Genomic DNA, 26,662 nt, shown 5'->3' with positions numbered 1-26,662 from the left:
GAAACAAAAGTGTCGCTGGGTTTCTTCCCCCACCCCCGCAAGCTATCAAACAGCCGACCTGCCGGTGCCGGCAGCTGCGTGGGGAGTAACGTGCAGGGGGCGAGGGGAGAAGCGGGAACATGGCTGCCCTCTCTGGGTCATTGCTTCGGCCCCTCCAGCCCTGGGGGGTTTGCAGGGTGACGGGACTGCAGCCCCTGAGGCCAGACTGCCGGGTCCAAGCCCTGCCCGCCAAGCCTAGCTATGTGACCTTGAGCAGGTCTCTTAACCTCTCTGCATCTCTCTTGCCTCACCTGCAAAGTTGGAAAAGTAGTATTTTTAATAATTATTATGAAAAAACCTCATAAGCCTGTTGTAACTTAAATGTAGTCAGCCCTCAACGCATGTTAGCTGTTATCACCTGATGAATGTTCTGAGTTTCTTGGCAGGAGAAGGATGAACTAACCACTAGCCTGTCTCCTCCCCTGCTTGGCTCTCAGTGTAAAAAAGAGGTTTAATTCACATATCTTTAAGCCCCCTCCAGCCCGAACACCAGAATAATTGGAACCAACACCCCTGACATACAAGAGAAAAAGCAAAAGATTAAATACCTGTGACGTGCCAGGAGGGACCACATCGGTGTTGCGTTTAATCATCCCAATAACCCAGTGAGAGAATTTTGTCCCTTTCGTGGATAAGGACTAGCGTTTTATCTCTTTCTTTAGTTACATTAGTAGTGGATAAATGTATTGGAGGTTACATTTCCATTTTACTTCTATTTTATAAGAAGTTCATCTCTCCGGGATCTGTTTCACGTGTCCCCGGAAGAAAGGTTTCCTGAGGTGCTGAGAGTGGTCTTTCCAGTCGGGTTGGGATTTAGAAACACAGAGTAGAAGTAAGGCCCTGTTCCTAGCCCAGACGGAAAACAAGTTCAGTGGGTTTTTTTTTTTTTTCTCCTTGTTCCCAAACCAGTGGGAGTTAACACGGAGCCCTCCCTACCTGCCGCCGGCCAACACTTCCCAGCCAGGTGGGACCCCTGGGGACCACAGTCGACCGCTCAGTGCGCCCCTAGTGGTCAGCTGGAGAAGCACGCTTGCCCCTAAGCCCGTGTCCACTTCTCAGAGCCCCGGGAATCCCGCATAAAAGGCCAGACTTAGGAAGCAGAGACCACAGTCATTGCAAGGCTGAGATGGAGGGAAAAAGCAAACGGACACTTCCTTTGTTTAGACATTGGGCCGGACACTGTGCTCGGTGTCCCCATCTGTGGGAACCAGTGGAGGAAAAAGGCAGAATGATAAAGGGAAGATGGACCGAAATGCAGGCTGGGCCTTAAATCAGTTAGTGGTGCTATAGCTCACGGAGCAAACCTAACCCTGACGGGCAGATGGATGGTTCTGTGTAACCTAGAGGGAGGTCACTGGTGGCTTCAAGTTCTCTCCCGAGCCCTGAGCTTGTCAACACTCGGGTGCCAGCAGCTGGGTGGACGCAGACACAGGGAGCAGGGAGGGAGAGTGGCACCCTACATGCTTCACTCCTCACCCTAAGAAGAGATGGAACTTGATCGAAGTCACACCATTGGTTGGTGGCTGAGCCGGCCTGAGGGCAGCGCTCTCCACCGCCCTGTGCTGCCCTGCACTTCTGAGGAGTCACATGATCCCTCAGGCCTGGCTGGCAGCCACTCCAGCAGGACAGAGCGTAGCGGGGACGAGGGTGATGCATTACATTTCAGGGGCAGAAAGGTCAATTGCCTAAGTACAGGATGTGGGAGGCTGGCTCACAGCAGTCTTGCGTGAGAGACCCGGGCTGGGGTGAAGGGGGGTGGCATTTGTTGACCACGGGATACAGCCACTAAACAGGGAAGAAGCTTCACCTCCTACACACATGGCCTGGGTGGAGGCGACGTGCCCGGAGCCTGGGGGACGACGGCCTCACTGTCCTCTGAGCTCGTGGGCAGCTTCCCGAGCTTTGCTTATTTCTAGGTGTCACAGATTAACAAGCACATCCGGGTTTGCAGACCACGAACAGGAGAATGACCGAGCTGGCGAAGGGTCTGGGGGAGCTGCCAAAGGCCGTGTTAAAAGGGCTGGAGACTCTTAGCGGGGAAACAGGAGACGAGTAAGGGACCTGCGCGGGGCCTCCCGTTCACGACGGGGTTGTCATGGTGTGAAGGAGAGACTGGCCCAGACGGTGGCACTGGGACTGCAGGCCACCTGGGGTTCACCAACTGCGCCCCTGAGGAAGGGAAGTCCAGGCTCAAACGAAAGCAGAAAATGCGTATGTGCTGTATCAACCCCCGCCTTGGAGAGCCACAGGCTTCTCAGTGTTTAGATACGTGCGTACGTGTAATGGTCCCACGGAACAAACCCAAACGCACAGAAGGGCTGGCCTGTGCCCGAGGCCCGGGGAGCAGGGCCCGGGCGGAGGGCTTCTGTGCTTTCTTTGCCAGGATGTGGGCTCCTGGGACCCCGTGCACGGGGCAGACGTGTAGCCGGGGTTGGCACTGCTGGGTCACGGGGTGCATGTGTCTGCGGGGTGTAAGGAAGCTCCACTGCACCCGCTCAGAGCACCTGCGCGACTTTCAACAGTACAACAAGGCCCCTTTCCTCTGCCCAGGGGACCTTGACGCTCTCGGAGCAGAGCCTCATGAGAAGACCTTCTGGGCTGCCCTCCATCCTACAGTCTAAGGGACCTGTTCTCGCTGTGCCTCCGCCACATGCCTGGCCTTGTGCGAGCCTGTGCCCGCCCTCCCTCCAGCCCGTGACGCCCTCAGCGAGGCTCACGCAGGGGGAGGGTGTAGCTCAGTGGTAGAGAGCATGCTTAGCCTGCACACGGTCCTGGGTTCAGTCCCCAGTATCTCTTCTAAAGATAAATAAGTCAATAAACCTAATTATCTCCCCCCGGAAACAAAATTTTTTAATTAAGAAAACAACAACAATGCTCAGAGAGCTTTCTCAAAGGAAGTCAATCTACTGTCCGATTCCGAAGCTAGCCTTAGCTCCGTTATGCAAGCTCCCACTGGACTTGCTTAGAACCGCCTCCCAAGCCCCAGGCCCCCAGGGAGCTGGACCTTGGCTCTGTCCCCCTCCGCTCTGGCTACAGCCGTCGGGCCTCAGGCTCGTGGTCTGTGCTGCCTGGCAGGCTGGTGATCTTGACACCCACGTCCTGGCTGTCTCACGGCTGGGGACGGTAACGCCACGCTTTTGCCCTTTGGGCCCCTGGCATGTGGCACAGTCGGTGACCAGGTCAATGATGGTGACAACAGTGAACGTGTATGAGGGGCTCGCCACAGGCAGGCCCTGTGCTGAGGACTTCCTGAGGACCCCATTTCACTGTCCGCAGCGACCCCATTTTATCCCCATTTTGCAGACAAAGAAACTGGGGCTGGGGGAACTTTGGTCACTGGTCTAAGGTCACATAGCCTCTGAGTGGTAGAGGCAGGATTTTAACTCTGGAGCCAGGGCCCCTACCTGCCTCGTACAACACACCTGGGCCAGCTGGACGAGCCGGGAAGCCCCAGTCTACCAGATGCTCCACACAGAGGAATTGCCGCCTGGTGACAATGACACAGCCTGGAAGATTTAATTTAGCTCCACAGGGAAGCCTGTGTGAACAGGCAGCCCCAGGTTGGGGAGGACCCCAGGCCTGGCCTTTTATCCCTTCCCTGCCCCCTGCTGCCAGCTGGGGCCCCAGGCAGCCCAGGGTCCTCTCAGCTTCCAGCGAGGAAATGGCCCTGCTCCAGTTTGCAGCCTTGGCAGTTGCTCTGGGCAATGCAAGCCAACAGCTGTGACTCCAGTCCCCAAGGCTCCAGCCTCCGTTACCTGTGTCAACACTTTTATTTTTAAAGCGGCAGAGCCAAGGTGGGGGCTAGGGGTGGGCGGTGGCGGGGGCCCGGCCCTTATCAGCGCTGGGGTCTTTGCATGTGTAACACCGTCGTATAATTAACAGTGAAGATCATTTACATTGTCGCTTAGCTAATTTTCATAATGTTTTCTTTATTATCAGAGGAAGAAATTAACCCAAGAATTTATTTACATAGCAGCCTCAAACAGTAACAGCTTGCTAATTGCCTGTTAGGTGATTAATAAGCTTCCAGCAGATGCTAATGCGTCGTGGGCTCCCCGTTTCAAAGGTGCTCTTGCCGCACGCTTGTGTTTTTGGCAGCTTAATTAGTGCAATAATTATGTACTTGTTGCTCCTTCTTTCCAGCAAATACTGTCAAATGCTTAAAAGATTAAAGTGAATTATATCCTGAGAACTTGCAGTGCTCGAGGACGCCCGTTCTTGCTAACTTCTCTGCCGGTTCAAACATAGAAGAGAAAAGCGAGAGAGGGTCTGACCGGCCAGCCGGAGCCGTGTGAGGCGGGGCGGGCCGAGCCCTGGTCCTGGCGCTGCACCTGGAGCCTGCCTCAGGTTCCCCGCGGTAAAGGACGGGCTGTTGGCAAGAGAGAGGGAGGAGGGGACAGAAGCGTCAGACAGACTCAAGAGACAGAGCAACTAAATGCAACGGGGAGGTCTCACTTGGGTCCTGATGGGAACAAACCAATTGTGAAAAGACATCTTTGAGCTCATCAGCAGAACTTGACCCCAGGCAGTGCAGTAGGTGACCTCCAGAAGCCACTGTGGATTTTATTCAGTGCGATAATGGCATAATGGTTATGTGAGAAAAGGGGAGGGTGCAGCTCAGTGGTAGAGCACATGCTAGTCACGCAGGAGGTCCTGGGTTCGGTCCCCAGCACCTCCTCTAAAAATAAATAAACCTAATTACCTCTCCCCGCCCCAATTCCCCCCCCAAAAAACAACAACAACAAAATGATTATGCAAAAGAAAAATATTTTTATCCATTAGATACACATACTGGAGTGTTTAGTGCTGAAATGATACGATGTCTGTGATTTACCTTAAAAGATTCTAGCTCCCTCCTAAAAATAGTAGGTCTACAGATTAAATAAGATCACAAAATGTGGACCAATATTGAAGCTGAATAATGGGTACATTGGGGTCAATATAACTGTTTTCTCCACTTTTGTGTACGTTTGAAAATGTGCGTACTAGAAAAGTGAGAACCCAGAAAGTAAGGGGGTGGGATGCTAGCCAGACGGGCTTTAGGATCCAGCTGCCTCCGTTCAAGTCTGGCTCTCCCACTGGCTAGCTCTGTGGCCCCGGGCAAGAGTGCATCATTTCTGTGCCTCAGTTTCTCCATCTGTGATATGGGGATATACTTGCTGCTGGGATTTACAAAGACAATGTAGCTTCCCCTTTATCACCCAGGACCAGGCCTAGCACCTCAATCTCTCCAAGGCTTGCAACCCAGGCCCCTCCAGAATTTGATACAGTGCTGGATCTTACCCTCCTTACCTGCATCCTGCTTTTGGCCAGACTCCTGGGAGCCTCTGTCCTGCGGTCGTGGGTTGCTAAACTTGCCTTGCGGCCAGTTGTCTGGGTTTCACCTGTTGCTGACTTTCTAGCCCCTCTCAGCCCCTGAAGCTGCACCCAACCCCCCAGCACCAGTCCCTGTATCCTTCCCCCACCCACCGAGGCTTGGGTCCCTTAGGGACCCAGCCTCTCAGAGTCATTCTCATTTTACTGGTGGGAACATGCCTAGGGCATGTCTTGGGCAAGCCACTGACCCTCTGTGTGCGTGGGGTCTGGCCTCAGTTTTCCCATCTGTAAAATGAGGGATTGGATACATTCTCTAAACACCCAGCATACGAGCCTCTGAGGCCCAGAGCCCCCGGATAGGCCTTGACCCAGAGCGGGAGCTCAGTGAAGGTTTGGGTATCGATGGAATAAACGAACCAATTGATGAGAGATGCCACTCCCCGTCTCCCTCCCTGCATTGGCCCAGTGTGCAGCCTCCAAGCCCCCACTCAATAGTCCGGATCCACAGTCCGAACTCCTCTTACCTACCACGGACGGGGCTCCTGCCCACGATCTGAGCTGTGGGGAGTTTGGTCCTGTCTCCAAGGTGAATTTAATCATAGCATCATCCTCACCCATCCAATCCCTGGGTCCTCACAGATGTAGCTCTGAGCACACACGCTGACTAAACGGGCCTGCAAGATATTACAAGGGTGGCGGGGAAGCCGGGGCCTCAGCACCAGTCCTCAGCACGTGGCTAAATCAGCCCCTCCTCCAGGAAGCCCCCGGTGCCATCCTGGGGCTTACAGGGCCCTCCGTGTTTGTGTCCTGCACCTGGACTGGAAAATGTGAGCCACCAGCCTGGCTTTTTGTCATCTGAGTGAAACCTCTGTTCTGCATAAAGTCGGTAGGGGCAGAAACCACCCTTTCTTTTTCCTGTACTGACCTGGCCCCAGCTCAGGGTCGAGCAGAGAGCTCTGTAGACCCTGAAGTGCCACAGAAGCGAGGATCCCAGAATCCAGAATCCTTAGCCTCTTGTTCAGAGGGGAAGAAAGCGAGGCCAAGGAAGGCTCACTGAGTCGTGCAGGGCCCGGGCGAGTTCCGGCTCTGAGCGTGGCTGGGCAGTGGCTCTCTCCACCACCCCCTGCTGCCCCTGTGCGTGCAAGCCAGGTGGAGTCAGGATGGCACTGGCCACAGAAGCAGAGGCAGGGAGACCTTGGCACACGTGGCTTCCAAACTGAGGGAATTCAGGGGCTGGGGCGGAGCCAGGTGGAGACAGTGAGGGGTTTCCAGACAAGGGACTTTAAACGCTAAACCTGAAAAGTCAGAATGAGTTGGCTACTCTGTGCTGCTGGCTTTTGCTGATGCCCCGGGACCCTTGTCCGGGGTGCTCGCCTGCCTGCCTGGCCGTGGCTGAGCGAGTCCCAGGTACAGAGCGCCTGGTTCAAGCTGGGCCAAGCATTTACTTCCTCCTGAGAACTTGAAGCTTGAGTGGAGGGCCTTGGGAAAAAACACTGAGAGTGTGCCCCTCTAAAGGCAGAGCCCAGAGCGAGGAGTCCACCAACCCTGGCTGCCGGGCCCTTCAGAGCAGCCCCGAGTATGGCCTCCCTGAGGCCAGGAGCTCAGCTCTGCTTCGATTCTTTGGCTACTCCAGAGGTTTCCAGTATATCCAGTTTCTGCCTTTCCCACCTCCCGGCACTGACTGAGTTCCCCTGACATACCCTGGTGTTATACCAGCATCTCTCATCTTGGGTACTTCCCAGAGTGGCTCATTTTTATTCGTCTGTCTGACTTTTGATGATTGCTAGTCTGTGGCTCCAGAGGAGAGAGGCCAGGTCTGTGTGTGCTTACCACCCAAGGCCAGAACCTCGCACAGTGCCTGGCCTAACTCTTAGGGGGAGGGCATAGCTCAGTGGGAGAGCGCCTGCTTAGCATGTTCAATCCCCAGCACCTCCATTAAAAAATAAATAAACCTAATTACCTCCCCCCTAAAAGTAATAAAAAATAACTTTAAAAATTAAAAAAAGGTATACAGTAAGTTTCTTCTGTAGAGCACAGGGAACTATATTCAATATCTTGTAGTAACCTGTTATGAAAAAGATTATGAAAACAAATCTATGTGTGTATGTGTATGACTGAAACATGCTGCGCACCAGAAATTGACACATTGTAAACTGACTATACTTCAATAAAATTTTTTTAAAAACAGATTTTTTTTCCAAACACTTACCATGTGCCAATGGAACAAGGGAAGGAGAACTGAATCCGCGCTTAAATCAGCCAGAGTTAAGTTCTGTTGCTGGCAACCAAATGGACCTTGAGAAATGAATGCTTTTCTTCAAAGGCGAAGCTCAAGGTCTCCCTCTGTACATTTGTTTGCTTATTTCACATAGTGAACATTGAATGCTAACTATAAGGGAAATACGAAATCCGGTCCTTGCACGTCCAGCAGCGGTTCTCAGACTTCAGAGGATCCGAGGTGCCTGGAGGGCTTGCTGGAATGCAGATCCCTGGGCCCCAGCCCCAGAGCTCCCTAGCCAGCAGGTCTGGGCTGGGAGTGGAGACTGTGTCCTAACAAGCTCCCAGGCGAGGCTGATGCCTCGGAGAGGTTGGGACCGCTGCCCTGCTGGAACTGAAAACTCCAGGGAGACAGGGCTCCCACAGAGTTGACTTTTCAGTGCATGGCAGGAAACAGAAGTACGGTCGTTAGGTTTTCGGCATCTATTTCCCCTTTTGATAACAACACCAGGATTTCCTTTTGAAGATCTATGCCTCCTTCACGCTTAGACCGTGCATTCCCGATAAGGCTCCCACCAGGGCCCTGTGGTAGAATGTGAGCCCAAGAACATACAGCCAGGAACTGGGCTCACCCAGTCACGTGACTTACCTTGTCCAGTCGAGTCGGATCCTAGGACCTTTGCCAGAACCCCCAGGAAGGAGGATTCTTTTCAGGTGGACTAGAATGGCTCTTATTCATCTTGCCACTGTGAGGAAAGAGCCTCCGAAAACAGAGTCTATGAGAGAAAAGCAGAGAAGAGGGCATTGTTTAATGCCCCTGGATCCAGCCATGCCTGAAGCCAGCAATCCCTGGGCTTGTCAGTTACATGAGTCAATAAATCCCCCTCTGCATAGGTCATATTTGGAGATGGGGTTTTCTGACATACAATAGGAAGCTGACCATTTAATACAAAGTGCTCCAGGAATTTTGAGGTGAGTCATCCTTTCTGAGTCAGGGAGGCTTTGTGGATGGTCAGAGAAGGGAAAGGAGACAGCCTTCTAGGTGCAGAATTAGGAGAGTGGAGGATGTAAGCGGAAGTGTGTGGTGGGGAAGAGCGAGGTGCAGAGGTCATGGCATAGACCAGTGGGCTGGTTCTCAGTACCCAGTGAGAAGCCTCCGGGAGAGTGGAGCCCGAGAGGAAGGGGGGCGCCTTGCCACCCCGCTGGGAAGGCACTTTGCCTTCTGCAGTCTTCTTTCCCAGAAGAGGTCACCCCCGATGCCAGAGGTTCCCAGAGCCTGCTCGTTCCTTGGATCCAGACTTCCTGCCCAGACGGGGCAGCTGGGATGAGGTCATGGCTGGGGAGAGATTTTTATCCTCTCGCTAAGCTGCTTCTTTCAGTAGCAATTGCTGTCTTGCTTAATCTCAGAATTATCTGATTGTCACAGTCGAGTTTTCCACATTAGGCAGCGAGCCAACGAGTTACTTAACCTATAATTGCCCTTTAATGAAGCCCATCTTCAGAACTGAGTTGTCAGAGGGAAACTTGTAAACACACAGCGAGGTCCAAGACCGTGCTGGCCCCAGACGTCGCAGCCAGGCCCTGGACTCCTCTCTGGCGTCAGGCACATTTGTCTCAGTTCCTGGGGCTTTATCGCCGGCTGCCACCCAGAGCAGAGAGGAGTCTGCTGCTCGCAACAGTCGCCAGAAGAAGGTCGAGCTTTTTAAAAGCAAGATTAGGGGACTTGGTTCGGGTGCACACATTCCCCTTAGCCTAGGGCCCCTCCTCCCCGGGGTTCTACGAAAGGTGACAGCAGTGGCCAACTTCTCAGCTTGAGCTTTACAAAACCCACACAACGCCTGTCTTCGGTGCAAATGCACTGTGGTGGGTGTGCGGCTGGTGCAAGGCCCACAAGACAGAGACGGTAGGTGAGGGAGGCTGACGTCACAGAGGGGTTCTTCCTACAGCAGCCGTCCGGGCTGGGCCTCCCCCAAGTGTGGTCGGGCGTCTGCCCTCCGGCAACTTCCAGTTGCCTCCGAGAACATCAGAGATGAGGTGTCATCGGGGGCGAATCAGGACGAGGGAAGAAATATTTACAGAGCACCCACTGCGTGCCTGGTGTTGTGTTAGGCACTTTATGTATTTTGCCTCATTTCATTTTCGGAACAACGCTAGGAGCTAGGTTCTCTTATCCTTATTTTATAGATGAAACATGTGCAGCCCAGAGAGGTTAAGTAACTTGACCAATATCACACAGCATGTGGGTGTGGGAGGCAGGATTTGAACTCAGGTTTATTTGATGCCCAGGCTGGTAAGCACTCTTTCAATATCCTGGTGGCTTCCTAATCATAATGCCCATGATGCTGGCCCAGAGCCAGTGAGGGTACAGATGAGAAGGGTTGTGGGTCCATGAATAAGATACTGCCTTGTCTGGAATGTGCTTAGAAACAGCGCAGGAGCGCGGTGATGGAAGTGGACAGGAGCACGGGAGGGAAGCTGGGCTGTGAGACGGGGCGTGGGGCTCATCAAACAGTTCTGTCTAGTTTTGTCCAAATTGGAAATTTTTCATTATGAGAAAGGTTTTCAATGTCAGCACTTTCTCTGGAAGTCAGTGGCCCTTCCCAGCACCCCCCCCCAAACACCCTGTACACGTCTGCCACTGCCCTGCACTCACCATGTCACACGATAGTCACGTTTTGGGGGGGGTAATTAGGTTTATTTATTTTTATGTATTTATTTGTTTATTTTTTAATGGAGGTGCTGGGGATTGAACCCAGGATCCCACGCGTACTAAGCAGGCCATCTACCACTGAGCCAGGGCCTCCCTGCTTAGAGTCACCTTTGCAATTTTCCGTGTCCCTCCAAGACCATGAGCTCCTTGAGGACAAGGACAGCATCTGTCTTGTTTGCCTGACCAGTTTTCATAGGATGAGAAAATGAAAAATGGGTCTGGTGCACAGCTGAGAGAATGAAAAATCCGGAGAACTAGGCCTTGGAGGCTGGCTGAATTCCGATGAGCCTAAGGTCACAGAGAGGCCACACCAGGTGGGGGACGGGCTTGAGCAAAGGCACAGGCAGCGAGCAGCAAGCCGAGTTCAGAGGTGAGGAGTGGGGGGGCCCAGCCGCAGCCGGGACAACAGCCGCCGGCGGTAAGGTGCTGCTTGGGTTGGCCGGTGTGTCCACTTTTTAATAACTTATATTTCACAGACGAGGCACTGACAACATATTTTTTATCTTATCAGCACAGCAGGGTCAATCCCCACTGCGACCGTGAAAAGCAAGGCTCTCCACTTCAGTCTCAGCTCATTAATTGAAGAAAGTTGGCCCGCGTGCGCCCGGCGGAAGGCAGCTCCAAGTGGATGTCGACACATTTTTGAGGACTTGAAGGAAACAAAAGAGGTCAATTAAGGGGACAGCCTGGGGTCCCAGCTGGGACTCTGAATCCTGCTGCCTTTCTGAAGAGTCCCCAGCAAAAGAAAGAGGAAAAAAACAAACCTCCGTCTCCAGGCCGCCCCAAGAGTAAGAGCCACGTGGACACGGGGGCCTGGAAAGGCCGGGCAGGGAGCTGGGGTAGCTCGGGATCGGGGTCTGGTTGCCCGCCAGGCTTCCTGACGAGACGCACGCCCCGCCGCTGGCTTCGGGCGAGGCTGCGAGACCTCAGACGCCGTCCACGGCCTTGCTCACGCAGATGGACGTATTCCACCAGAGCACAGTGCGCACGGATGGCGGTGACAGCCGTGCAGATGTGTGCAGCTTACGTAGTTTTACCGAGGGCTTCTGCATCCCCAGTCTCGTCTCGCCCTCCCAGCAACTCTGGGACAGAACAAGGCTGGAGAGCGGGTCAGAAACTGCACTCAGACAAGAGACGCGGTGTTCCCAGCACGGCTCGGCGGGGAGGTGGAGGAGCCAGGACGCCTCCCTCTGACTTGGACATGTGGTCCTTGCCAGGGGCTCTGCACTTGGACCAGGTGAGGGCCCAGGTCTCAACCCCCCTGCCCCGCCCCGGTTCTGACGGCCTGCCTAACACTCCATCGTGGACAAATGAGATTCGGAGGATCTCTGTCTGGTCCTGTTGCCTCCTAGAAATCCCACTGCCTCCTGGAAATAGCGAAGATTTCTGCCTCCTGGGCCCGTCTCCATTTCAGTTCTCCGAGTTACTTTGTGTCTCTGGAATGTGAACTGGCCGTGAGCACTGACGTCCCCGAGACGAGGCAAAGTGAACACCACCGTGCCTGGGACAGGGATTCCCTGTGTCGCAGGGCTCGGGGCTCCTCAAGGGGCCTTCACGCTTGTCGTCTCGCTGGTGACAAGCAGCGATCCTGCGAGCTGTCTTGGGTGGCAGCCGTCACCTTCCTTAGAGAGCAGGGAACGAAGAGCAGAGACGCTCTGCGTCTTGTCTGATGTCTCGCTTTCTGCCCTTTTCACTTCCTCACGTCTGAAGACAGCTAAGCCAATCTTTAGCCTGGGTTTTAGAACAAAAATCCTGGGGAGGGAGGAACTCTTCCCTGTATTTTTGAGAAGCTGACGTCATTATAAAGTAGCAGTTACGGCAGCCGTTTCAACACCTTATTCACACGTTTTGCTTTCGTGCCCCTTCTTTTGTTCTTTATTTTCTGTTTCTGAAAGTGGAAGCTTGGGGATTTCCTCTCCCCTTTGAAGCCAAAGTGTTCAATTTTAGACCTCCTGACCTTGCGTGGGTGGGGGCGGGGGGGCGCCCAGGAGGGGTAGGAATGCTCCCCTGTCTTCCTTGGTGCCCCCCCGGAGGTCCTCTCTAGGCGGAGGGGAAGGCGGCCGTTAGGGGACGCGATGCTCTCCAAGCTCACGGTCACGGTTCACGCCTGCCGTTCTGTATCACAGCCAGATGTTTATCTGTCTATTTTCCCCACTGGGCTGTGAGTGCCCTGAGTGGATAGGGAGGGGAGGGGTCATATTTGGGGATCACGGGGGGAACAAACAAACAAGAACACAAGACTCTGGCGGAGGCAGAAGTGTGGGGAGGGTGAGTGGAGGACGCACCAGCGCTGGGGCCTGTCAGGACTTCACAGCAGGAAACCAGGGAGATGGGAAGAAACCTTGAACAAAAACAGGGACCAGGGGGTCAAAAGGAGGAGGTGTACTCCTGGGCTTTTCAGGATGTGCGTGAATCTCTACAAGGACTGAGGGGAGGGTCAGGGACTAGCTCTCAGATTCTGGGGTGGACACCCGGGGTGATGGGTGGTAGGGAACACAGGAGAAAACGCTTCAGGGATGGAGAGAACCGTGATGGTTTAGTTCTGGACAGAGCGAGTCTAAGGTGCATGTGGGTCTGGACGGCAGACGAAAAGCTGGGCTGGGGGTACTTGGGTCGGTGTGGCGTGCCTGGTTCTCTCGGCCCGCTGTGGGCTGGGCCTCTGCCTCTGGGACCTGCTGCTTGGCTCTCCAGTGGCCCTGAATGATCTGGACCGCTTCAGCTCATAAGCCCCCTGTTCCTTTTGCCTTCCACCTGACGCCTGCTGTGAGGTTTCCCGGGGCTATGGGAATCTCATTCAATAGCCCTTGTGAAGCATCAAAGGTCATCTCACACCAAGACACAGCAAGAGAAGCCAGCAAACCTGCTTTTAAGTCTTGGCTCAGCCAGTGACGACTGTGTGATCTGGGGCAGATCACCATCCCCGGGCATTGCTGTCCCCAAACTGAAGCGGTTAAAGTCAAGTGGTTCAGTTCTCGTGCCGGTACTGTCAGGGTAGCTGTGCTGGACTCACTCTCCCACATAACAGAGTCTTAAGGTGTGAGTGAAATATGTAAAACAAGTATTTGAAAGTATCAGCTGCCAAAACCAGGCAGAGACTAGAATGGGATCAGCCTCTAAACAAAGACAACGTCGCTGGGTGATCCGTGTTTCTGTGCCTCTTCCCCCGAGTGCGCAGTACCCAGGTCTGCACCGCACGGGCTAGCCTGGACTCGAGTCGAAAACCATAGTATTTCTGACCTTAACTGTCAGAGGCTGGAGCTCAAGTCTGCCAGAGCGGCTGGAGCCGAGGAGACAAAGCCTGGGAAGGGAGACCCTCTGAGGGGAGAGCTCCCAAGTCTGCGCGTAAACCGCCCTCAGATCCTCGACCGACCCTGACCTGCGCGTGCCTGGGAATGGCATCCAGCGGCCCAGGGAAAGCGTCGGCTGAGAGGCTATAAGAGCCGAGCGGAGATTTCAGCTGGGGCCCTGCCGCAGATGCACAGACAGAATTTGGAATCTGAGTCTCACCAAGGTAGCAGAACAAAATCTGTGTCCCAGAACCAAGGGATTTACAGTAAAACTAAGAAAGTGCAGATGCAAGCCTCTACAGGTTTGAAGTGATCATCCAGTAACTTAACTGCCAGACATAGCAAAAATCAACACTCTTCAGAAGAAGATACTAAATCCAGAGTTTCTGCAACGTCTTATCCACAATGTCTGGTGTAAATTAAAGGGATAATCAAAGGATGTTATGAACAACATTGTTACTATCAGATTTTACAACCTAGGTGAAATGGACAAATTATTTGAGAAACACAACTTATCAAAAGAGACACACACACAAGTATTGCAGAAAATGGAAGAGCTCTGTACCTATTAAAGAACCTGACTTAATTATAAAAAATCTCCCAACAGAGAAAATTCCAGCCGCGAATGGTCTCAAACATTAATGTCATTAAAAACTTTGGGAAAAAAATAATTCTTTCAGAAAGTAGAAGGAGAGAGACTTCCCATCTCACTTTATGTGGCCATCATAACCCTGAAACCAAAATTGACAAAGACAAGAGAAGGAAATCATAGACACGGAAAGAACATGTTTATGTCCTTTCAAAATACATATGTTGAAATCTTGACCCCAAATGTGATGGCTTTAGGAGGTGGGGACTCTGGGGTGATTAGTTCATGAGGATGGAGCTCTCATGAATGGAGTTAGTGCCCTGATAAGAGACGCTCTCCTCTACCACATGGGGGCACAGAAGGTAGCCACCATCTGTGAACAAGAACGTGGGCTCTCACCAGACACAAATCTGCCAGTGCCTTGACCTTGGACTTTCCAGTCTCCAGGACCAAGAGGAAAAAATGTTTGCTGTTCAAGCCACCCAGACTATGGCATTTTTATTAGGGCAGCCTCAGCAGACTAAGATACCGGACAACACCCTTTATGAATACAGATATAAAATTCCTTCATAAAGTATTTACGAACTAAATCTAGCAACATTTAAAAAAGGTAATACGTCATGGCTAATTGAAGTTTATCCCAGGAATGCAAGGTTGGTTTAATATTTGAAAAACCAAACAATAGGACAAAGGAGACAAGCTATATGATCATAGATCCAAAAGAGCATTTGACAAAATACATCATTTATTCATAATAAAAAAATTCTCAGCAAACTAGGAATAGAGGCTCCTTCCTCAGTCTCCTAAAGGGCATCCATGAAGCACTAACTCTTACCGTAAATGCGACCGATCTAAACCAGCAGGTGCTTCCCCTTGAGGTGGGAATAAGACGGGATGCCTGCTCTTGCCGCTTCTGTTCAGCATCATGTTAGAGATCTCAGACAAAGCAATAAGTGAGAACAAGAGAGAAACGGGGGCATTGAAATGTGAAAAAAGACGTAAAACTGTCTTTACAGACAACATGATTTTTTTACGTAGAAAATCGTAAGGAGCCTGCAAAGCAACCCCCAGAACTAACAAGAGGGCTCGGCAAGCTCATAGGGCATCAGATCCAAGTATAAAAATCTGTTGTGTTTTTATACACTAGTGACAAAAACATGAAAAATGAACATTTTAAGTGCTCTTTTACATGAATATCCCAACACACAAAATACTTGGGAATAAGTTTAACAAACCATGAATGATATTTGTCATAAAATGACAAAGCACTGTTGAAAGACATTTTTTAAAAAAACTTACAAATGAAGAGATATTCCATGTTGATTAACTGAAAGGCTCAGTATGGTTAAGATGGCAATTCTCCCCCAATTTAAAGTAATCCCAGTTATAAGCTCAACAGGTGCTTTTATAGAAAATAACAAGAAACAAGTTATTAAGAATTCTTATGTAAGAGCAGAGATACAGAATAGTCAAAACAACATTAAAAAAGAAAGAAAATTTTAGAGAAAAGAACTTACGTCACCTGATTGAACACTTACTGTAAGGCTACGTAATCAAGACAGTGCGGTAATGCACAAAGACAGACAGATACGCGGAACAGACTAGAAAAGCCAGAAACAGCGCCATGTATATACACTGAATTAACTTTCAACCAAGATGCTGAAAAGTAATTTCATGCAGCAAAGATAATCTTTGCAACAACTGGATAAACACAGAGTTAAAATCAGCTTAGGCGTCTACCTCTCACCCCACGCAAACATTAATTTGAGCTATATCATGGGCATCAAGATAAACGTTAAAATGATAAAGGTTTTAGGAGAAGATATCTGTGATCTTGGGGTGTATGAACAGCCAACAAACACGAGAAGCTGTGCTCAGTGTCATCAGTCATCAGGGAAGTGCCAATGAGGGCCACGTGAGCTGCTGTCGGACACACCAGGGCGGCTGCGATGGAAAAGACCAGCAGCACATGTGGGTGAGGACCAGGAGCAGCCGGAGCCCTCCCCCGTTTCCGGCGAGCGTGTGAATGGTGCAACCCCTTCAATTGTAAATTTCTTATAAATTTAAATATTTGCCTCCTTGTCATCCAAGCCCACCCCTAGCTGTTTATCTAAGAGAAATGAAAACACACGTCTGCACAATGGCTTACATGGACGCCTGCTGCCGCTCTGTTCCACGGGCCCCCAGACTGGAAGCAACAGAAACGACCGTGATTAAACACACAGACGCACTGGATAAACCAACAGTGCTCTGCTCCCCCACGGGCACCGGATCCGAGGGCACTGGATCCAGGTGCGAGGCACACAGCAGCGGGGACAGGCTTCACCGACGTCACGTTGGGTGAAAAAAATGATACACAAGAGACCAAACACCTGGTGATTCCTTCGACGTGAAATTCTACAACAGGCAGAATCTGAAATCCGAAAAGTGGTGCCTTTGGGGTGGGTACAACCAGAAGGGACACAAAAGGACTTTCGAGAGCAATGGAAGTGTTCTGTGACTTGGCTGACATGGTATAAACGTTCACCCAAAGTCGCTGAGTCAGGGGAGGACGGGCAGAGCTCAGGGGCAGAGTGCCTGCTGAGCGGCACGAAGTCCTGGGCCCAGTCCCCGGTACCTCCATTAAAAATAAATAAATAAACCTAATTATCTCTCCCCCTCAAAAATTAAAAAATAAGCAAAAAAAAAAAAAAAAAGGAGACTTAAAAAAAAAAAGTCATTGAGCTGCACACTAAAAGTACATTGCACTCTGTAAACTTTGCCTCAGTCAAAAAAACAACCAAGCAAGTTTAAAAAAACCATGAGGACGCTGACACCCCAGGCGGCCTGAGTGCAGAGACCTGGGGCTTGACGACGCCAGGGCCTGTGGCCGGCGTCAGAGCTTTCCCTCCTCCGCACCAGCCGGGGGCGGGGAGGGACATGTTCGGATGGAGAGCCCGGGGAGGGGGCCCGGCCTGTCCCAGCTGCCCGAGCGAGTCACTTCAGCTTAAGGAGCATCTATAAATTAATCCTGAAGTCTGCGTGAGTGTCAGTGTGTGTGTGTGCGCGTGCGTGTGTGTCCCTCAGTGTCACACGCTGGTCTTCTGTGTGTGCGCGCGTGCATGTGTTTTCTTTTAAGCCTCCTCCCTCTCCCTCTGCTGCCACGGTCTTCAGAAAAAATAACCATTTTCTTGGGAGGATGTGAGACCCCCCCCCTCCCAGTCAGAGGATAAGCTGTCTGGCCAGCCTGGGCAGCCGGCAGAGGGACATTTCCTGAAGGCTTGCGCCACCAGTTGGATCTGAAAGGACGAGTGCTTTCTCACAGCCCTGCGTGCCAGGGGCCGGAGCGAGCCGGATGGGCTGGCGAAGGCGCTCACACAGAGCGCCCGGGCGACGCCGCCCGCACGGGCCCAGCGCGGACCTTTCGGGAACCCCCTCCTTCCTGGAACCAGGAGCTTCCCGCTGCTCGGAAACCGGAGGGGACGAGGCAGGAGGGGACGGAGGAGGAAGAGGAGAACCGACGAGATGGGCCAGGACAGAGAAAGGGGAGGGGTGTTTAAATAAACAGAAGCCGGCGAAGCCGCGGCGGGGAGGGGTCAGGGCATGTGCCCGCTGAGCAGCCGTCCCAGCCCTGCGTAGACGGCCCAGGGCGCTTCCCCACGCCCGCGTCTTTCCTCAGGAGGTGCGCTGGCCAGGCGTCAGGCCCACGCTTTACAGACGGGGAAACGGAGGCGAGACACTTCAGGGCACTTGCTCCAGGGTGCACAGCCAACAACAGAGCAGGGTGGGGATTTGGCAGATTCGGGCCGTCCAGGCCTCCTCGCGGCGGCTTCGTGGCCTGGGCGCTCGCTCAGCCCTCTGCTCCCGCGCCGGCACCCATTCGGCACGGCCGCGAGCCCCGCGCCGGATGGACGGGAGCGCTGCCTGCAGGTCACGGCCAGCGCGAGGTGAGGGAGCCCCGCCTCCAGCCCCAGGCCTTTTTAGGAAATGTAGCTCCGTGTGACACACTCGGCTTTGATGGGAAGGACAGAAGTGGGTCTGCTAATTAAAGGTCATTTAGAATTTTTTTTTTAGCTTTAAAAACAGAGTAGATATGTTTAATTCGGGCCGACCACGGCCACCGGGCGTTTCCGTGAAGCTCAGGGCTGTGTGCGCCGAGTCTCTCCGGCTCTGAAAGATCATTGGATTTTTTTTTCTCTCTTTCTGGTTTTGTTTTGATTTTGTTGTTGTTGTTTTAAAAATACACAGCCTCTGGAGTCGAATGCTTTGCCTTCTTTGATGCAAGGGACGCCAACCACAGTTTCTAAAGTTGGACGGGAGGGGTTGACATTGGCAGCAGCCAAGCCACAAGCCTCGAAGCCTCTGTGCCGGGCCCCGTCCGCGGCCTGTGCGGGCAGTGTCGTGTCATTATGTTCTCTGGAGAAGACGAGAGACCCAGAGACCTCTGGTTACACCGCCACTGGCTCCCTGCCCCGTGCCAGGGCAGCAGGCGGGGACCTGGTGCCAACGAGGAGTTGTCCTCACCCCTGCTCAGCCAGGGAACAGGAGGGCCGCTGTGCACGAAATGCCAGAGGAGGGCCAGAGTGATCCAGTGTGCATCCTAGCCGTTCTCCTAAAGGAAGACGCGCCTCCACCCACCGCCCGTCCACACGTCGTGCTGTGGAGACACCTGCGGTTTCACTCCATCCAGCTGTCCTTGCCTGCTTCTCCTGAGAGTGGAACCTTCCCCTCCCAGAGGGGACATCCAAGGAGGGTGGGAGGAGGCTGATCCTGCTCTTCCCTGACCACATGACCCAGGCTTGACCAACCAGAATGCCCCATCTCCCCGAACCACAGTGACTGGATCCATCGTGGGCACGTGACTCCAGCCAGGCCAGTCAGAAGCATTCCTTCCTCTGCTCTGGGTTTGTGAAACTGACGGGGCTTCCAGTATCCATCTTGCTGTGACATGGGGAAAGCCAGGCTGAGAGATGGAGAGAGAGACGTCAAGCCCCAGTGCCATCTTTCGAGCTTCTGGATGCAGCCATACCTGAAGGCAGTTACTTCCATGAGCCAGCAGATCTCCATCTCACTTTTTTCTTTTCGCTATAACTACTTTGGGTTTTATTCCCGCCACCTGTGACTGAACGCAAGCCAAGTAATACGTGTCTTGCTCATCTTCGCATCCCTAGAGCCCAGCATCCGGAGGCAGGCTGGTTAAATCAGCATCCGAACTCCCTTAGACCGGAGCGGAATGGAGGTGGGACTGGGGAGGAAGGTGCATTGCCCATCACCTGCCAGGCCCTGTGTGCCAGGCCCTTCACGTAAATCATTTCATCACAACTTTGCCGTATTAGGACCAGTAGCTCCACTTGGGTGAAGTGAGGAAGAGAGGGGTCCTGGTGAAAAGCCAGACCTTCAGACACAGGCTAGCATGGGAGACTTCAAGGTGGGCACTTTTCCTGACATCTCAGAGGCTGGCCCATCCACGGCCCCCTCCTAGGAGAGGACTGCCAGACAGGATCCCCTAGGTGGCCCCTGTTTCTCGGCCCCGGCCCTCCAGGAGGCACACACCAGAGTTGTATGGTTTATTGCTTTAGATCCCTGTTTCCCCTTGCGGGTGGAGGATGTCTGTTGCCAGAGGTGAACACTGCAAAAATAGGCACAGATTGCTCAGACCCCCAGAGTTCCCCGACCATCAGCTTTTCTCCACGACCTCATGCCTCTTCTCAGTCCCTTGACACGTTCCACCCTGGATCTACCAAGTTCACACCCCAAATTTCATTTGCTCCATGGATCTAGGTAGGGCCCGCGTGAACTTTTGTTGGGTGAAGGTGTGGGTCCTGGAGTCCAGGAGCTTCCCGATGCCACATGCAGGAGGAGCCCACACGGAGAGGCAGCCACAGCCGGCGGGACCTGACGGGCCCCGAAGATGGATCTGAGGGCTGTGTTTGCATTTGTGCCAGGACTTCATGACGCAGAACAGCAGGCTAGGGGACCTCAGAAGTGACCCCGTCCAGGTGGGGCAAACATCTGGTGTGCCTGCAGACATGCCCCGCCCAGGCTCCCGAACGTGAGAGAGCCAGCGCTGACAGGTCGTGCCCTCTCTCCTGCTGAGCCAGACGCCCCTAAGCGTCTCCCCACACGGTGCTGTGTGCGGGCCCCCAGCTGCCGGCAGAGGCCCACGAATACTGCTCACTCGACCCCAGGTCTAGCTTAAGACTTTCATTTCTGCCATTGTGAAAATGAAGTAAAAGAGGCTGAGGACGTGTCCAAGGTCAAACAGCCCAGCGGAAAGCAGAAACCAGATCTTCTGATTCAGTCGAGGCCAACATTCTTTGTTTCGCAGGTGCTGACTCAGCACCATTAATAGATGGTACGATGCCAGCCCGATCCAAGCCGCACACACGCCGAACTGGAAAATAAATCAGCCAAACGGACGGAGCTCGGTGCTGCGAAAGGAACATCCAGCTGGACTCTTACCTCTGGCCTGGCCACAAACTGACTGTGTGACCTTGGGCAAGTCAGTTCACCTCTCTGGGCATCGGTGTCCTCAGCTGTAAATTGTCGAGGCCGGGTGAGCGTTATGGTCTCTAAGATCCCTTCGGGTATTAACAACCTATGATTTCGTGTGCCCAGCACTGTACCAGGGGTTTTATTAGCCTATAGAGAGCAGCAGAGAAGAAACAGCCATATCACACAAGAAGCAATAAAAAATCCAATGGGCCTCTAATTCCTATAACTCAGGGCCAACATGTGCGGAGCCTAACTGAGGATGCCTGGGGGTTCTGAGCAGGCAGGGCGACCTCCTTGTGGAGGGGAGAGTTAAACCTGGCCCTGAAGGATGGACAGGTAGGTGGGGGCGAGGGGAGGGGAACGGCACTGTAGGCAATGAGAGGGAAACGAGAGAAGGGAGGGAGGAGAGAGAGGCCGGGCCTGTTTGGGAGCAGATCCTGGCTGCGGCGGAGGGTGGAGGAGTCCTTGGGGAAAACTAGAGGTTCAGAGAGGAGGGGGCACCCATGGGGACTGATGCCGGCGCTGCAGGGCATTTCCTACGGAGAGGTACGGGGTGACCTTGTGCTTCACTGAGTAAGGCCCTTTTGTGCAAGTGACAGAAATCCAGCTCAGCCTGGCTTAACTCACACAGTGCATTTATCAAGTCACACAACCCAAAAGCCCAGGTGTAGACGTCAACCACAACTGGATCCAGGGGCTCAAAAAAAGTGTCATGGGAGTTTGTCATTCTCTGTTTTTGCTTTCCTCCACGTTGGCCTCATTCCCAGGCAGCCTTTTTCCAACTGGTGGCAAATGGCGCCCAGCAGCTCCCAGCTTACATTCTGCCACTTAATGAGACCAGTGGAGAGAGAGCTCCTTCGTCTGCCATTTTCTGCAAAAATGCTGGGGCCGATGCTCATTGGCCTGGATTGGCTCACGTGCCCACCTCTGAACAAATCGGCAAGGACGGGGACTAACAGAAGGCTCTGACTGGCCAGGTCTGTCATGGAGCACGTCACGTGCTCGTCCGTAGGGCGACTGAGTTCTGCTCCCAAGGAAACTTGGAAACTGATGATGAGACGGAAATGAAGGTTGGTAGAGAAGAATCACAGCGTTCTTATCAAGAGAAGGAACGGATGAATCCTGGACAGGAAAATCCAGCAGATGTCCAGGACCAGGAATGTCTCACAGGGCTCCGTGTGCGTGGAAGTTGGCGATGTCTTCAAGACAAAGTGAGACCTAGCGCTGACTCCTCACCCGGTGCTGGAAAGTCTGATGCCCAGATCCAGACGTGCTAGCTCTCGGGCCAGCAAGAGCTCTGAGATGGGGAGATGGGGTGGACGGCATGGGAAGCCTCTGGGCAGGTTCCATCTTTCTTCAATTAATACTTCTTGGAGAGACTCAGCAGCAGGGCAGAAATTTGTTAAATTACATAAACATTATTGTGACCCGTAAAATCCAATGACTCTCGGCCTGTTTACCCACGGCTGGCTTTAGTGTTTGCACAGTGTAACTTAATGTGTCAATTTGCTCTCAAATAAAAAACATCTGGTCCTCTGACATGGCAGAGGACCTGGGGAGCTGATGACACTCAGAGCCAGCGAGAAGCCCCAGTCAGAGGTGACGTGGGGGGGACGGAAAGGCCAGGGGCTTGGAAAAGGCAGCCAACGTCGTGGGGACCTGGGCCTGGCCCGGCGACAGGCCCCTGTGTGTCTGTAAGATCAGTAAATCTTTTCCTAATTAGAATGAAGAAAACAGAGAAGAGCACACACCATCTTTAACGGGCACTTGTCGTGCGGTCAAGTTCCCTGCGGCTGGACCCGCCCATACTGACATTCCTGCTATTGGATGCTGCACAATCTTACTATTTTGCAGTTGAGAAGAGCGAGAAGAACAGTACACTTGCCTGCACTGACGATCCCCTCGGCTCGCGCCCCCGTCCCCCAGCAGCCGGCCTGGCCAAGCCCACTCCCTCCAGATCCCCCCCGGGGGTGGCAGGGCTTGGGGAAGGGACACTGTGTGTGCTTTTCCAGTGAGATCATGCATCTCGGTTTGGGCTCCGCTGAATAATGAGACTGCTCATTCCTGCAGACGGGGTGGGGCTTGGCGGGCGGGTTCTGGCTTGGAGGCGCTGACCCACATAGAACGGGACGAGGGAAGCTGAGGTCTCCTGCAAGGCAGGTGGGGGCTTAAAGGCCTTCGAGGCGCCCTCACCTGCCGCTGGCTGGTGGGGGTGGGGGGTGCTGCTCATTGCTTCTGATCTCTGACCCTCCACCTGGAAGTGGGCCGGGAGAGGCGGCCCCGGGGGGCCTCGGTGCTGGGAAGCCTTGTCCCTTTCCGTCTGCAGCACCCTCTTTCTTTCCCGGCACCCAGCCCTGGGCCAGGCTGAAGGGAGCTGGAGAGCGGTGGTTTCCCCTCCCCTGCTTCTCACCCCAATAAATGCTTGAGCTGTCCCAATGAAAAAGAACTCGGCCCGCAGCCCGGGCAGCCACCCCGCTGGAAAGAGCCAAGCCTGCTTTCCAGGCCGTGGAATGACGGGGTCAGAGCAAGTTCAGGCGTTGCCTTAGTTGAGTGGAAGACAGTTCTTCCTCAAGGGGGCCCCGAAATAATACTCGGGCCGAGCAGAGCGGCCACCCGTGCCGCCAGAGGGGCTTAGCCGGGTGGCTTGCGAATAAGAGCGGTCCTCCTCCCCTCCGGGACAAACAGACCATGGTTTCCCCGGGCACCGGGGGCTGGCTTGCTGCAGTCAAGTCCTTGACGTCTCACTAAGGACCCCGGAGTCGCATGCTTTCGTGATTGCGCCCTCGGTAATTACCCGTTTTCCTAAACGTCTGTTGTCCTCCAAGTCCAAAACGTTTTAGGGAAGTGGGAAAATGAGATGTCTATCCAACAGCGCGGGGGCGCGGGGCCGGAGAAGGGACGCAGAGAGCGGGGTCTCCCACGGCTAAGGCAGCAGTGTCCTCGGGAGAACCAGCAGGGCCAGTGCTTGGGACCACCAGGGGTTTTTCCTACCTTATTCATCCCTCCAACCACTTGTACAATGACAACTTCTGGGGCCCTTGCCGGGTGTCGGACACTGCTCGCCGCCAGGCACGGAGCTGGACACCACCCGCCTGCCCCGGGGCGTGCCCGCCCCCATCTGGGGGGAGAGGCCGCGCGTGGGCTGGTGACTATAACAAAACGTCCCGAAGAGTGGATGCCACAGAGCACCCAGTAAACAGCAGAAACCAAGACACGGGGGTGAGCAAAACCCATAGCCACGTCTGGGGAAGGCAAGGAGGACGTCACGGAGCAGGCGACCCCCAGCTCCCAGGAGGAGCAGCAGCTGGCCATCAGAGCAAAATAACGACAGTGAAAAAGCAAGCCAACGTTTGGGGAGGGTAACAGCTCAGTGGCAGAGCGTGTGCTTAGCATGTGGGTCCTGGGCTCAATCCCCCAAAAGAACAGAAGATATCAAAATCAAAATTTCAAAATTCAAAGTTCAAAAAATCAGAATTAAAAAACAAAGTAAGACGATAGCAGAAGCAGCTGCCCTGGAAAGCCAGGCGCTGTTCTGCGGGCCAACCCTTGTCAGCTCAGCACTCCCCACAACGGTCCTACGCGGCGGACACTAGTTTTGTGTCCCCATTTTCAGACGGCAGCTGAAGTGTGGAGGAGGGAGAGTGTCCTGGGCCGAGGGAACGGCGTGTGGGAAGCGACACGCTTGTGGCAAAGTGGGGCGTGTTCACCGACGGCGGGAGGAGCTCCTTTGAAAGGTGTGAGAAGCGACCACCTCAGTTCCGTTTCTGGGGGGGGGGGGGGAGCCAGGATGTGCCGAGCAGGAGACCAGGGACAGCAAACTGTGGGCACGTGGAGAAGTCAGACCCCCTAACTCTCCGCCAGCACGTGCCCCCACCGTCCTGCCGCCGCCCCACCCGCTCCCATGGAAGGAAGGGGCCGAGACTCGGTCACAGCCGCTGTGAGCGTCAAAACCCGACCGCCCAGCTCACGTACTCCCCCCCACCTCCGTGAACAGGCGATGCAGCAAGCCGTCCGGCTCCCACCGGGGAGCCCTGCGCAGCAGGACAAGGACCCCAGGGCTGACCCTGCCCCGGGAGAGGCCGGTGGGAGCGTGCCTGTGCGGCAGCCGGGCGAGGGGGTGTCTTGCCCTCCGGCGTTGCTTTTGCGCTCTTGAACGATCTCGACTTGCATCCCTTCCTCTGGAACGGCCCCCCTCACCAAGAAGGAAAATAAACAATCCTGCCGCTTGCGTCGCGCCAGACACAGACGACAAGAGGTCTTGGAAACAGAGGCCTAAAGAAACACCAAGCAAGCGATTCCCCACGCAGCCTGTGGGCCTGACCTTCGTCAGCCAAGAGCTCCTCTCCGTGACTTGGGAATGCACAAATATTTACGTCGTAGGAAGACAGGTCCCAGCGTGGGGGGAGCCGAGAGCTGGTCCAGCCACGCCTGCGCTGGGGGCGTGCCCTTTGCAGAGGTCACCCAGCCTCTCCGTGCACGCCTCCCACGGTGGGGAGGCAGGTCGTCACCCTCTGAGAAAGCTCCTTCCACTGACCTAATCTCTGGAAAGATCTGACATCAAGCCACAGTTGCCTCCCACTGACGGCTCCCTGGGTTTGGATGGGCCTTCGAGGCCTCACGGCTTGAGGGTTCTCTTTCCCGTGACAGCTTTTTGATGGCTGGAAGTCAGTCTCCCTGTCTGCCTTCTCTTCTTCCTCTGTTCCTTCATTCATTTCTTGGGGGACCCCATTTGTGAGCCCCTTGGCACTGAGGTCGCCTACCCCCACCTGTGCCCACACACGCTGGCCCATCAGAAGCAAACAAGTCTTCCGGGCGTCCGAGGCAGACGTCAGAGTTGGCCAGACTCTACTCACTCCTTTCACATTTGTTTCTACCAAGATTTATTTGGTATCAGGGGAACTGACTTTGAATCCTGGCTCAGCCCCTATTTCTAGCTGTGTGGCCTCAGGCAAGTTACTTCACTTCTCTGGGCCTAGGGCGACCAGGTCGCCCCGGTTTGTCCGGGACTGTCCTGGTTTCAAAAACGCCACGTTCCACGTCCCGGGAGACCCTCAGTCCCAGGCAGGCGGGCACGGCTGGCCACCCGCTGAGGCCAGCTTCCTCGCTGTGTGGTGGGGATGCTAACAACACACCTGACGGTGTTGCGCTGACATTTAACTGGGAGGCCGCGTGGGAAGGGCCCAGCGCTCTGCCCGGCTCACGGCAGAAACTCAGTTTACGTCTCATTAATGTGAAAGCCTGGTTGATTGTGGCCAATTAGAAAGAAGTGGAGGCCTGAGACGAGGCCCTGAGCAAATTCACTGGAAAACAATTGAAAAAACAAATTCGAGAACATCAACAGGGACATGGACACAAAGTCTCAGGTCCTCTGCGGTGTGACTATCCAGCTGGGGTTGACCCGGGCACGGTGATTGTCGTCCTTGAATGCAACTCCTGGTGACAAAGGAAACGCTAAGTCTTGTGCGTTATCCTGTGCGGTAAGGCAGGGCGGGGTGGCGTCCACCGTGGAGTGAATGCCACACAAAATGGGACGCAGGCTTCCGTGCTTTAAAGGTAAGCATTCAGCTACCCTGATGGGTCGGCAGCCGCCCAGCAGAGCCGAGGGAAGGAGCCTGGAACAGAGGGTCCCAGGAGAGCCGGCATCTTCAGTTCACGCCCTAGGTGACTGTGGACAACGTGTGCTCACGGTTCCGGTCCTGCGTCCTCATCTGTAAAATGCAGAAGAGAAAGCAGACACGCTGTTGTCTGATGGAGAAGTGGTCAGGAGCGTGGGTCCACCACCCACTGGCCGTGTGGACTTGGGCAAACGAGGGCACCGTCCGTGTCTGCAGTGCCCGCTCGGCATTAGCCCTTGGGCGATCCCTCCTGGGCCGGACACGCTCTGACCGTCCTTCAGCGCCTCTCCTCTCACCACCAAGGGTTAACGCCGCAGAGCGTGAGGATGTCACCCTCGCACTCCCTCTCCCTCCCCCAGCCGCCTGGGCTCAGCTGGCTCGTGTTGAACTTGAGGATGACTAAAACCTCATGGAC

Source organism: Camelus ferus, chromosome 27 (genome assembly GCF_009834535.1).
Source record: "Camelus ferus isolate YT-003-E chromosome 27, BCGSAC_Cfer_1.0, whole genome shotgun sequence".
NCBI lineage: Eukaryota > Metazoa > Chordata > Mammalia > Artiodactyla > Camelidae > Camelus > Camelus ferus.
Note: the sequence above shows the minus strand (reverse complement) of the source record.